This window comes from Thermobia domestica, chromosome 1, assembly GCF_964235325.1.
Source record: "Thermobia domestica chromosome 1, izTheDome1.hap1.1, whole genome shotgun sequence".
Taxonomy (NCBI): domain Eukaryota; kingdom Metazoa; phylum Arthropoda; class Insecta; order Zygentoma; family Lepismatidae; genus Thermobia; species Thermobia domestica.
In genome coordinates this window covers 188,324,688-188,340,221 of record NC_137454.1, presented here as the reverse complement: position 1 = coordinate 188,340,221, position 15,534 = coordinate 188,324,688, and positions in this window count along the sequence as shown.

The following is a 15,534-nucleotide window of genomic DNA, read 5'->3' as shown; positions in this document are numbered from 1 at the left end:
TCCCTCTAGGTCAACCGTTACGTAACCTAAATCGTAAGATTCTTCTGTGAAAACAGTTGCTATTTATCCGAACAAATCATGTATACGTTTAGTATACAATTAGTTCGTATTCGATGAAACTATTAATTACTAGTCACGGTGTGCATTGTGTAATGGAAGCGAGCGATCTCTTTCATCTTTCACTGATTTCAATCCCAATCTAAACGAGTAAGTCTTTAATTAAAAAAAAAAGTTTTATAAAAATCGGATTACTTTTACAAAATTTATTTTAAATGAGAGAGACAAAGGATTCCCCGCCTCATTACTGACCCATGTCAATTTCAAACTGTAAAGACGATTGGAAACTTCAGAAAAATTTACGCCATACTAAATGAAAATTGATTTTATTTCAACGAAAGTTATCATTAAACATAATTTTCTAAACTGGAAAAAGGGAGATAAGTTCCCTCTCGATTTCTCGATTGATTTGTAGTGCAAGTAGCGGGAATGATTGTGAAGTCGAAAATTTATGCTTTTTTTTTGGGGGGGGGGGATCAAAAGATCCAATATATTTCAGGCAAAATTTTTCTTGTACGCCTTATATCTGGAGAGAGCTACATATAGTGTAGCCAAACCCAAACTATCACTTAACTCAGTATGATTTTCCTAATCTGTTAAAGTACGAAAACTCGATTTAGGGGCCGTTCAAAAATTTTGTGGTTCCTGATTCAAAAACTCCAATATACTTCAATCAAAATTTTCTTGTACGCTTATATCTGAAGAACTACATATAATGTAACTAAACCCAAACTATCATTTAAATCAGTATGATGTGCTTATTCCTTAAAAAATACGAAAACTCGACTTAAGGGGCGCTGAAAAATTTTGTAGCACCTGATCCAAAACCTAATTACTGGCGAAGATCGCAATCTTTTGATGCATTTTTTTTATCTTTCCTAAAATTCTTGGCCAAGATCGCGAACTTTTGATTCATTTTCTTTGATCATTCTTAAAATCCCTGTTTAAAATAATCCATCACACATTCATAGCTCTCTTCTTTGACTGATTTTAATCTCAAACACTTGCGATTGTGAGAAACACTCATTCAGAAAATGTAAATAAAATATCAAACGAAAGTTATCGTGATCTTTTAAAAAAATAGGAAAAAGGGTTATTTTAACCGTTTATTCTTTACTGATTTTAACTCCATGTAGGGATGATTGTGAAATTTCAAAGAAAAATATACAGCATACTGCTTCAAAATTGAGCTTTTGTTTTTGAAACTTATCATAGAACATATTCTTATTTAAGGACAGGGTATAAGTTCATTCTTTCAATGTTAGCATATTGTAATCCCACGCTCTGAGGATGATTGGAATGTCCTGAAGAAATCTTACAGAATATTTAGTCAAGACCGATTTTTTTTTTTTTTTTTTTTTTTTTACGTAAGTTATACATGAAAATTGTGTAGTATGTATATTACTTTCACTACGGGATGGATCTTACTTCTCTACTCTTTATGAATCATCTCGAAATAATAGGATTATTTCAGAAGATAGGAGGAAGATACATACCGAGCTAGATTAAAATAGGATAAGTTTTACGAGTGTTGATGTGGAACAAATAAACGGACAGGCGGACAGATTGACAACAGACAGACATAAATACCGATGAAACCGAGGGATAGAACTACTCCATTTTTATATTCTTAGATCTTTCTGTATATCATGACTTCCGCTACCAACATAAATTAAGCTTAAAATCATACTAATTTTCACCATAGTTGATATTCAACGCTAATCAAAATTTACGTATAAATAGATTTTTTTTCTTTTACCTACTTGAAATATATGTTCTTTATTTAGGCAACAGGATCATCAAACTTCTAGAAAATATCTAGAACAAGTTGAATTCGATTATTTCCTTCGCAGTAATTAATTTTATAACACTATTCTACACTATTTTCCTCCTACCAATCCGATTTCCTTTATATTTTATATGCATGTGGTCGTTTTTTTTTATTTAAAATTATCATAAAATTCATCAGTCAAATATGTAATTTTTATTAATAGTAGTGATGCTGTGCACAATTCAAGCGAGCATTTCTTTTAAATACAGATTTTCATTGTCTAATTCCATGGCTGATGAGCTAGTCTTCCGAGAGCGACTATACGCCCCCAAGTCCATCGGACCTTCTTATCAAGAAAAGGAAAAATTGAACAGAAATAGCGGAACTCGTAAATTATGATGGCGTTACCAGGATCTAAAATTACACCATTGTCCAACATATTTGTTGCTTTTTGTTATTTACTGTCTTTTCTTTTTCGCTTTTAATGATCACCTTCTGCAAGCCAAAATATAAGTTATCAAATAAATAAGTAATGGTAGTGAAAGAAATGGTGCAATAAATAGTATTCATGCCCATGGCAAGACAGGACTCGACTCTTAGCGTAACGTCTGCAGTTACGTAGAACCTAACACATATATTAATCTATCTGAATTGGGTCATTAAACATTATGACAATAGCTGCCTTGTGGATGTGTGATAAGCATACGCACCTTCCGTCCGCGAATCCAGTTCGATTCCCGGTGAGAATTCATATGCTTCGGATTCTACGTTTAGCTGTAGCATTACGTCTTACGTAGCTTTGTTGCCGGAAAACCATTGTTTGTTATTTTTTCTTTCTCTTTCTTTCCTTTTTTACTTTCAAGCTACGATAGGAGAGAAGAAAGTACTGTGATCGTGAAAAAGAATCGAATTCGATATTTTTATTATTATTGTGATCGTGAAGGCATCTACGAGCCGAAAAAGTGATTTTTGGATGTCTGTCCATTTCTTCGTCCGTCCATATATAAATGTGTTCACTCGCCTAGAGGTCGTACCGTTCACCATATCCGCACGAAACTAAATTTCAAATTTTTAAAGGTCTTTTTTTTTTTCGAGTTTTCTTCCTTCCCCCAAAATTAAAGATAGTTTAAGGAAAGGTGAAAATTAAAATAGAAATGGAGTTTTCTCAAAATTCAACTATTTTGTTTATACTTTACACAATTAATATACCATTAACAATTCGATACTATAGTATAAGTCATTTCCCTGTTGAAAATCTAATAGGGTGTAGTGCCCCACTATGACAGCTAAGCACTACAATTCAATTTATTCGGTTCAATTTATGTTTTATTTGTTGCTTCGTTTCCTTCGTTACATTTAGTCTATATCTTCTGTTGTAATTATTGATTTATTTTTAATTCTTTTGGGTTTTGAGAAGTTATGCAATATTCCCTTATTTTCAATCTGTATTCAAATGCATATATAAATACGTTAGACTAAAAAAATTCGTATCACACTTGATGCTGAAGAAATTTATATGTTGGGTGTTCTAAAAATGGCGCCTACGGCCCACAGAATACTATTGTACAGGCCAAAATCAAGCATAAATGATATATGTTGCTCTCTAGGGCCTCATTCAGCCGCAATGAGGAATCAAAATTTCACAATATGGCAACGTCGCAGATTAACTTGGAAAAAATTAGCATCACTCTACAAATACATCAAGCAGTTAAATCGCTTGCTACACTAATAAGTGATGCTAGTATCAATCTATATTGACTTAAGATGCCATCTGGGAAAAATCGATGCAACTATTTGATAGATTAATAGATCTACTCTATAGTTCTTTATTTGCAACGTTGCCACATAGTGCAATTTGTGTCTCCAGACAAGGGACCGATAGGCACACACACACACACACACACACACACACACATATATATATATATATATATATATATATATATATATATATATATATATATATATATATATATATATATATATATATATATATATATATATTGCTTTATTATGACTTGTAGAATAGTGCTCTGTGGTCCTTGGGCGCCATTTTTAGAACACCCGATATATTAATATTCCATTTACCTTTAAGCTGCAACAAGATTTTACATCTCATCCTTTGTACCGAAAACATTAGCTAATGAGGTAAGTACAATGATGCCAACCTGCAACGGTATAAAATCCCATCTCCAGACGTAGAAATTCCCATCCTGCTCATGATTTTTTCCACGCTATAATAATAACAAAATTTTTCAAACTTAGAAAACATGAGCAATTAGCGTATATCAGTCATTTTTTTCAATGTATAAGTGAATTATTCAAAAAATTCCGGTCCTCAGTTTATCAAACAGTTTGTGAACAAGTATTTGTTTTTAATTGAAAGGGACTACACGTAATAAAACTAGATAAACTTCATTCTTCAGTCATTTAGTATCGAACGATTTGGAAGTTCGACTTTTCTCGATTTATTTTCTTCCGTTAATTCTGTTCTTTTGTTTCACATCTCCATTTTCTAATTCGTTCTAAGTGTACAATTAACGTTCTTTGGCATTTTTTTTTTAATTCACAAATGACTAAAAATCACTTTAACACGAAGATGCATTTTGTAGTAACAAAATTTGACAATTAGCATTAATTTCAAGTTTATTGAAGATCGATTTGTCTACTCCTCGCTCGTAGACAATTTTGTTAACGTCAATAGGATAGATGCGTGAAAAATCCCATAAATCCTGCCAATTTTTACGAAAATTTTCTTTATCCCATTTCGAGAAATGACTGTCAAAAAATCCCACAATATGGGATTTTTCCCACGGGTTGGCATCACTGGGTAAGTATTCAATTTTCCTGCTTAACTATTAATATATTGTTTATTCATCTTATACAGTGGCGTATTTAGTTGGGTGGCTTCCGGGCTTAAGCCCCCCCCCCGAAATCATAGTTAGTATAGTAAAGTAAATGAAATATCTTGCAGAATCTTCACATTTCCAGGCAAAGCCCCCCCCCCGAAAGTTAGCAAAGCCCCTCCCGAAACAAAATCGTAAATACGCCCCTTATCTTATATATATATATCTTCTATCTTCGCTTACTTTCTTTTCTATTTATTCTTTTCTATTACTATATTTGTTAAAATTCAAAGAAATGGCATATACATGGACGCGAGACTCCATCTCTTATATTTTAAGATCATACGAAATGTATATAGTTTGGAACCATTAAAATAAATTTGTTCTATAAATGATATCTCAGTAATATTTCAATATTGTATCATAAAACCCAAATTCAGAACATTTTTGTTATCCCGATATTATCATCCGATGTTATCCAGTACATTTTATTAATGCAAATAATCAAATCCATTTTATCGTGTTGGTAATTACACTAGTTAACAAATTTAAACTTTTTGTTTGTTACATGAGAAAAATCACCTGATCTTAAAGGAACTTTTTGCGCTGAATTCGAATATGCACTCGGTTTCTCTCCATCACGTACAGTTTTCCTGTAACAGAGGGATTTTCGGGAAATTCCCTCAAAATTTCCCTTTTTCAGATATTTTATTCCCCTAGCTCCTGTCCCCTTACATATAGTAACATAGAAATTATACCTTGATTTATATTTAATAAACCCTAAAAGTTTCGTAAAAATCGCTTTGTTCTTTCTAGAGAAATAAATATATTTGTATGTATACTGTGTGCACTGTTTATTGCACCTGATGGTAATGCTTTCAGATCTCCTGAGTTGGGGTAAAAACGATTTGCTTTACTACTACAAACACAGACATAAAAATGAATATTTACAATAGTCAACAACACACTTGTATTGCTCTCTGTAAATTAGAAACGTGTATAAAAATAGAATGTACTTCCAACGTATATTTTTTAAAAACGTACAGTATATGTATATCTTAATACATATATATACAATTCTCCAAGTTTTTTCGTTTTGTTCATGAAGTGGTTATCAATATTTGTTATCAAATGTAACAGGGCACTTGGGCACAAAACTTGGGCACCCAACATAATTTGTGCGTCGTGCTACGTCACTTTACTTGCATGGGCCAAAGGGAAACGGAGGTTCATGAAATTTGCTGTACCAATGGTGTGGAGAGAACCCACCAACCATCTGGATGATTGTTATTTTTGTCTCACAGTAGTTAAGGGACATTCTAAAAAAAGCAAATACACAATAAGTTATCCCAACGTTAAGTCCGCAATTAGACCTATTCCGCACGGGGATGAACTTCCACTTCCCGAGCCCCCTACCAACTGGGGAGAGATATGGCCAAAAGACTCTGATGATGATCATGACCTTGATGAACCATCGACATCAACATGTACATCCAAGGATCCAACGTTCATCCCTGACTGTGTTCGCGAGCCACATTTCATCCGGCAATGTGAACTTAATGACCTAGTCCGTGATTTGCACCTGACAAAACAAGAGGCGGAACTTCTGGGATCAAGGCTCCAGCAGTGGAACTTATTGGATGCAGAAACGAACATATCAGTGTACAGGAAAAGGCATGTTCAATTTTCAAGCTATTTCTCAATGCAAGATAATGTATGCGTGTGTACGGATATAAATGGGTTGATGGCGGAGCTAGGAATTCCTTACGTTCCAGAAGAATGGAGGTTATTTATCGATGCGTCAAAGGTCAGCCTTAAAGCTGTCCTTTTACATAATGGAAATAAAAAAACCTTCTATACCACTTGCGCACTCAGTGAAGATTAAAGAACCCTATGACACCATGTCAACTTTGCTAAATCTTATAAATTACAAGGACCATTGTTGGCAAATATGTTGTGATCTCAAGGTAGTTGGTATTTTATTAGGACTGCAGTGCGGTTACACGAAGTACCAATGTTTTTTATGTTTATGGGATAGCCGAGCTGATGACAAACATTATGAAGTGAAGGAATGGGAACCTAGAGTGAATTACGTACCTGGAGAATGCAACGTCAAATAAGCTCCTTTGGTAGATCCTAATAAGATATTACTAACGCCACTTCATATCAAGTTAGGACTTATGAAAAACTTTGTCAAAGCCATGGACACATCTGGTGAAGGTTTCAAGTATTTGCGAGATAAGTTCCCTAATCTGAGTGATGCTAAGATTTCAGCGGGAGTGTTTATTGGTCCCCAAATTAGGAAATTAATGCTTGATGATAGCTTTGACAGCAAGTTAAATAGTGCTGAGCTAGCTGCCTGGACAGCATTTAAGTGTGTTGTGCGCAACTTTCTGGGCAATAACAAAGCTGAGAGTTACATAGAAATCGTACAGGACATAAAGAGTTGGGTTGTAGGATGTCTTTAAAAATCCACTTTTTGCACTCCCACCTCAGCTTCTTTCCTGCTAACCTAGATGCTCTCAGCGACGAACAGGGGGAAAGATTCCACCAAGACATAATGGCAATGGAGAAAAGGTAACAGGGACGATGGGATCCTTCAATGATGGGGGACTATTGTTGGGGTCTTGTTAGAGAATGCAACATTTCTTACAAAAGAAGGAAGTAGTGTACGTTTTTGTAACCCAATGGAAGTTTCATATATTGTGATAGTTTTGATTGTCTTTTCATGACCTTTTGGTACATTTGTATTATTGTTTATTGTAAATTGTCACACTTGTAAATTATATTGTATTATATTTTATATATGTGTTTGTGGTAATAAAGCAAAACGTTTTACCTCAACTTAAGAGATCTGAAAGCATTACTATAAGGTGCAATAAACAGTACACACAGTATACATACAAATATATTTATTTCTCTAGAAAGAATAAAGCGATTATTAAGAACCTTGGAGGGTTTGTTAAATATGAATCAAAGTATACTTAGGTATAATTTCTATGTTAGTATATGCAAGGGGACAAGATCTTGGGGTGTAAAATAAACGAAAAGGGAAATTTTTGAGGGATTTTCCCGAAACTCCCTCTGTTACGGGAAAATCGTACGTGATGGAGAAAAACCGAGTGCATATTCGAATTCAGCGCAAAAAGTTCCTTTAAGAACAGGTATTTCCTTTTATGTAACAAAAACTTTGTTAACTAGTGTTATTCAAAAATACATAATAGATTCAAAAAGTTTGAAGTAAACATTAAATTTTGAATCATTTAACTTATGTTCTATATTCTTATATCATGTCATATTCTTATAACACGATATGTCTATATTATATCATGTTAAGGGGGCAGCTGGTTATAGTGAGAGAGAAAGAAAGTTTCTTCCGACCTAACTTAAAATTAATGCTTCATTATTAGTTACATCTTCTTCTCTTCAACAAAAGAAAACAATTACTTTTATCTAGTAGTACCTGTTGAAATTTTTCTTCCAATCAATTCGCCATAGATTTTTACCTCATCCGAGTTGAGTATAACCTCGATTAATGAATTCCATTTCTAATATTTGATCCTCTACATCTTGGACAAAATTGATAGTGATCAATAGGGCAACCCAAAACCATAAAAAGCAAAACAGCAGTTCACACACATATGGTTGGTACCTTCAACATGGTTGTGGTTCTCTAAGGGTCCAGAAAAAAAAACTAATTTTAAAAGCATAATAAAGCATAACTTTGGAAAATAAAGCATAAAGCATAATTTAAAATATAAGTATAGCACAATTCTTGGAAAATTCTATTAGAACAATTCTTGGAAAATTCTTGCAAGTTTAACGTACTGTATTAATATTTTTTTAAAATCAATATTTACAGTGCAAAACCTTTGAAAACGTAACAATACAACAATGAAAACCTTATTTATATTTCTGTAAACCCTTCGGTGTAATCCTTTGAAGTAGAGAAAAGAAAAAAAGGAAAAGAAGAAAACTTTCTGCCAACAACGAATAAACAATTCGAAATATACAAAAAGTACACAAGAACTCCACATGTGAACTCCTCTTGAGTTTGAGCACTTTTGGTGGCATCTTTTCTATGCACCTCTAAGGCAAGGTGACCAGAATTTTCACTTGGGAAAACGGGACGCATACGAATCGGCTAAGGGGGGGGATACCTGACTTCCAGATTGCATTTTGGGATTCAGCAGTGTTCTCAATTTACAAAATACACAAGTAAGAGTGATAACACACCGTTTCTAACTTTGCGTGTACTACACAACAAATAATGGTTCCCGATTGCAAGTCCTACCCAACAATTCTTTTAACTACAGTAGTTGGACACTCAGTATTCCCACTCAATTCTCACTTGAACCACGAACACTCAATTCCCACTTGAAAATTCAGAAGTTCACGGCTGAACCGTGGCAATGAATGTTGGTACGGAACGGAGAATTTGCATTGACGATTTATATTTTGAATAATAATTACGGAACACCTAGGTCATTTTTACTTAAAAACGGGACATTTAGGCGTCCCATTCGAGAATCAGAAAAAAAACCGGGACAACGGTTGGGAAAAAGGGACTGTCCCGGCTAAAACGGGACGTCTGGTCACCTTGCGTCTAAGACGCACACAAGTGATAAAAAAAAAATGACTAGAGTAAAGCATCTCTCTTTACAAGTGCATTAAGTAGAAAGTACGTTAAATATGAAAGGAACTTGTTGCATAAAATATTAATAAATAGATGAAGATATTTAGAATATTTAATATATAGTAAATATTATTCATTATACATGATTTATGTTCAAAAATGATTGAAATTAACAATAAATCATAACAAAGCATAATTTGGAAAAATATAAAGCATAATTAGGCAAAAAATAAAGCATAACGTGGGTGGCTCTAGTGATCAATCAAATACTTCTCACGATTTTTTTTTTACCCCGAACAGAGAGGGCACAGAGGGTAAATGTATAAAAGATATTTGGTGAACCAAACTCCTTAAAAATCAGGATTTTTGAAACAAAATATACTAGATTTCACATTTTCTTTGATATTTTCTTTGAAGAAGATGTGAATTCAGTCCCTTGCTCTGACTGACACCACCACCAAACAAGAGACTCTTATCAAAAAAAAAATGAAGAAATCACGTAACTTGTTCAATGAAAATCAGATAATTTGTAGGAAAGTTGTCGATGAACGTTATTTTTTTTTTCAACGGGCTGATATTAATTCCTTAATTCTAACTTTGAATTCAAGCAATACATCCCATTAGAAATTCTAAAGAAAGCATACGCCACGCTTAATGAAAATATGCCTATTCATAGGAAAGTCTATCGTAAACTTTGAAAAAAAGTTAAATCATTTCCTTACTTCTTACTGATTTCAACTCCAGTAAGAAGCTTCAGCAAATCACAAGCCACATTTTATTTAATTGGGTAATTTTTAGAACTTATTTCCGAAGCTTTTTTTTTTTTTTTTTTTTTTTAAGATAGGGCAAATTCGCACTACTGCTGCTGAGGAAGTTTACGCGTAACTCCAGGCAAAATGAGTATTTTTTTAGTATCAACGAAAATTCACGCTATGTCTTATGGAAATTCGAGTCTTATTCTTACCAAATTTGTTGTGAAACTTAAAAAAACAAAACCAAAAAAAAAAAAAAAAAAAGATGGCACAAGTTTACCTCATTATTGTTGTTTTCCAATTTCAACAGCAAGGAATTACAAAAAAAAAAAAAACTATAAAAACAATATACACTACTTTACATCAAAATCAAATACTTCTTACGAAAAATTATTCGTTGACGAGGAATATATATGTTACACTTCAGTAGTACTTACCCTAATTTGTTCCGCTGAATTGCAAAGATTTTTGGTGATCTCTGGTTCAGAACCCATCCTCTCTGAATTAAGGGCAATGCCTTAGATGTACGTACATACGATCATCCCATCTAAATTTTGGCAAGAATACCTTGCCAAACTATAAAATTTTCGGAGCGGTACATAAAACCAACCCATTATCTCTAGGAAATTCTCAAAACTAAAAATTTGGTATGGCAGGATAGGACCGGAATATGTACTGGTACCTCTGTAAGTTTGTGTGTTCACTTTCGTTCTTTTTAATAGGTAAAAAAAATTTCAAAATATCAAATTTTGGAACTGTTTGAGATATTTTACTCCCTTTGATGCTTTTTTTTTTTTTTTTTTTGCATGATATGGTTATATGGATCAGTACAATCAATTTTCTTCATAGGACATAAGTATATTGGTGTTCCCCTTTTCAATTTCCAATTCTTAAATTTGGAAATTGTTAAAAAAAAATGTTGACAAATTCTCTAGAATTCGGATATAGCCTATTCCTCTGTAAATTTGGTTGTGAAGATCGTCTCCTTCAGTGGGTAAAAAATTGCTAAAAAATTAAAATTATGAAAGTTTTTTGATCTATTATATCTTCTTTGATGAGGTTTTATTACATAATATGGTTATATAGACAAAGGTCTATTCTCTGCAATGAGGGACAGGAATTATGGTGTAACCCTCTTAAAGTTTGTAAGGGTACATAGAATCATATCTTAAATTTGGGAATTGTCCAAAAAATATAATTGATAATTGTTCTCTGACAATTATACATGCTTCTGTAAATTTGGTGGGTTCATCTCGTATCCTTCGATGGATAAAAAAAAAAAAAAAAAAAAAGAAAAAAAATGCCAAAATATGTACGTAAGCATGCGTTGTATCATTTGGTCTGTTACCATGGGGTTTCATCACAACATGTGGTAATATGAATGAGATGAGTACAGTGATCTATAATACAGTGGTACCCTCGTTGCATCTCTTAATTTTGGTAGTTAAAATATACCAGTGGAGTATTTTGTAAGCTACCGGACCTACCGGCGGTAGCCCTAGAATATTACAAAATAAAATTATTATAATTAAACTAAATTATATTGATCATTTTATACTTTAGTACCTTCTTTCAATGATACAAGATTCCGAGAACTGTATGAATTTAGAAAGATCCACTAAATTTTTGCACGCAGTCTGTCTCGCTACTTAACAGGTCTTCGATTGCAGCAGTAACCACTCTCTAGCTACTACAGCAAGACTCGTATAAGCGCATTTCCCTTCGCTCCAGCTCCGCACACATTTTAGGAACAGGCTGCCTCCAGAGAAATCGGTATCTTTGGCGTGAGCGAAGTGTAAAGGGAAATTATACGAGTAATGACAATGCATTTTGGGGTCTCTGAGAACTGTCTCGGACATCTTGAGCCTTTTTCCGTAATGGTTTGCGTGAAGACAATGAAAATTCTCTGTTTTATAATATTTTGCGACAGTTGGCATAGCTGTTTTACATACTTGTTTCCTTATTTGCGTTTCGTTGCCAACGCTCTTACAGACTGAGGCTTCTTCGTTGGCTTATGGGCTACTTCAGCGTTCTTTATTACTCGGGTAGCTTCGATTCATTCTGGTGAGTAGGGCTACCACATATCCAAAGCAAAATGTAGGGATACTTTATGGAGCAACTGAAGGTAGAAATGTACGATCGTTTCTCCGTAATACTAACAAAGATAATATGTATTGCTAGTGAAGAGAAAGCTCATTTATCTACTTGATAAAAGGAAAGTGTGTTGTAAGGTTTTTTCTTATTTTCAAGACTGTATAATAACGTGGAAACTAAACTCCAATAATAATAATAATAATAATAATAATAATAATAATAATAATAATAATAATAATAATAATAATAATAATAATAATAATAATAATAATAATAATAATAATAATGTACAGGTGCAATAAAGATTAGTGGTAGCCCAAGCCATCAAACCAGTATACGCCACTGAAACATACCTAACATTTTCTTTAATAAGGCAGTTGTTTATTGTTGCATTCATCTCAAATGTGATCTACCTCTAAATTGAAGTTACCCTATATATGTATATATATAAATTCTGAGTCCCCCCTTTTCTCGCACTCATTATAAGCTCTTCAAGTTATTTAGTTCTCCTAATACGAGTCTGTCCTGTAACAGTTCAGTGAACATATATTACATCATAAATTTGCTTAAAATTGTATATTTCCTATACTCAGTTGCTGTTAAATAACTACCTAAAATATACTCTAATTATGAAAATTTTCTATTGCTGTTTTACTCGTGCAATTCTGAGCGAAAGTACAGTACAATATTCGTAAACAGCTATCATGTTCTCACAAGGAAAGGACATGAACTTGACATCCGGACTTCAAAAATCAAATCTAACCCATTCGATAAAAAGATATGTTCATGCACAAAAAATTAGGTGCCATGGACAAAGGAGTAAGCCCCTGGGGCCCACTAACTCTGTTAGTACAAAGAAAATCGTAGACTCGCTGTGAAATAGCTATTGCATCAACACTGTTCATTGGAAAGTCATAATAGATATGAGGAGATGGTTGATAGACGGGATAGATATGAGGAAAAAGTATGTATACCAATACGCTCTTTCCCCTCATACCTATTCTGTCTACCAATGCAAACTTGGTAGTCATTTCTTATACTCTATAGTATTTTTAAAGATACGTTTGGATTGAGTGCTTTTACCCGGGGAAATTCCAGAGGGGTCTAAAGTTGATGGGAGGGATTTCTGGAGGGAATTTTCCCAATTTTTCCTGTTCAAGTACATTATGGACCCCAATACATAGCACCTCTGGAAAGCTTGTGTCATGCTGAAGAGAGTGAACTATAAACCATGACTTTCCAATGAACAGTGTTGATGCAATAGCTATTTCACAGTGAGTCTACGATTTTCTTTATACTAACAGAGTTAGTGGGCCCAGGGACTTACTCCGGTCCTAATTTTTTGTGCTTCATCATATCTTTGTTATTTTTATTGAATGGACTAGGTTTGATTGGATAACAGGTTCATGTCCCTTTCTTGTCAATTTACTCTTAGATCTAATAGAAACACAAATAAATATACAAGCAATAATATAATTAAAAATTATAAATTTTAAAAATCAGTCATGGTGTAATATTATTCATTTCTATATTTAAAGTAAAATCTTTTAATTTTACGTTTTACAATAAATCGTTGTCGTTTACTAGAGTTGCAGCTTAATTACACAACCATTGCGAACAAAGAAATACAGTCTTTTTTTATACACAAAACATTCTTCTAAATAATAATAATAATAATAATAATAATAATAATAATAATAATAATAATAATAATAATAATAATAATAATAATAATAATAATAATAGTTTGTAAAACTATCGAATCGGAGAAATACAGTTGGCTAACTTCCCGTACAACTTAAATATTTAAAAAAAAAAAATTGCAATTAGAAGAGAAGCAGAGGTCAACAATACGGCAGAAGACTTGTAGACGGACTTGAGGGACAGCAATAGCAAGCAAATTAAATTTGTTGTGAAAACATCACGTTTATCCAATGCAACATTTCTAAGATTGGTAGTAAGTATAGTTAAGTTACAATACACAAAAAATTTACATGTCTTATATAAATAAAGTCAAAATTAATATTAGTTTCTTAAAGATTCTAAGTGGGTGTTGCCTACAAACTCAAAATATATAAAAAAATAATTAACTATATAAAATCTAAGCTATGCATTTATACAGTGCAATATTAACCCGTAAGTACTCGCGCCATTTTTTGTAACGTAACTACTCGCGTGGGGGTGCCACAGACCCCCATATTTTTTGTTGTTTTTTTAGCTGTTAATTAAAATATCGCCGTGAGAATTGCTAGAGACATTCCTTATAACCTTTCTTTTCGTTCCTTGATAGAATGCTTGTTCTATTTTAGGAAGGTACTGTAAGTGGCAGCAGTACAGCAAACTGCATTTTCAAGAAAATCACTAAGGAAACTTGCTGGGGGTCCAGGAGACCCCCATGCGAGCACTTACGGGTTAATATAGCCTAATTGCTTAAATTGCAGTTACCGACACATTTTTGTGATTTTTTAAGCAACATATTCAACGTTTTGCAGCATATTCTTGTATATTCCTGAATTACATATGAGCATCTTAGCGTACTGTTGTAGTTGCCTTGTTACTATCGTTAACATCGTTAGTAGTTAGATAGTTATAAAGTAAGGGAAGTCGGAAAATATGGTTACAGCCAGGGAACATTCACGGAGGGATCCACCGGATCCTCAAAAAAAATCTTACTTTTTAAATTATTGTGTTCTTTCTGTATAGCAGGGCTCATTCATGGAAAGTCCATCCGATCTGGACCGCATGGAACCATAGTAACTTGACAGACATTTGTGCACTTTCTTAATAAAACTATGTTTTCTTTAACAATGAAATTATTAATGTGGCTTAAAGATTTGAACTTACACTATGTCTGTATTATTTTCTTTCTTATAAAAAGAATCTAGTTCTTTAATTTTTTCTGTGAATATAGGTAAAGTAGGGGAAGTCGTGCGTTCCAGGGACACACTTTCCAGGGGATATGGCACCTACAGCTATCCTGAATTTTGTACCAATTTTGCCTTCCTATCACTTAATTCAGTCTTCTATACTTCGTTTGAGTAACATAAAATAATTGCATATAAAGAGAAACAAGCGAACTAGGAGGCAATATATGTTTTTCGTATATCAAAGTATTTATTTTTTTCTTGCTGACATTTGAAAAGCTTTTCTTGCTGGCACATAAGTGGAAGTAACAAATAAAATGCTCCAGCATTTTAAGATACCTATGTACAGTATTGCTTCTACATTCTGATCACTGTAATTTATTATGCACTCCTTTTGTTAAATTTACTTTAATTTTTAAATAGGGCAATCCAAGTACCAAGGGACACAAATTTTCATGTACCAAGGGACAATACTTTGCATATGATGATAGCTATTTGATGTAGCCAGAATAAA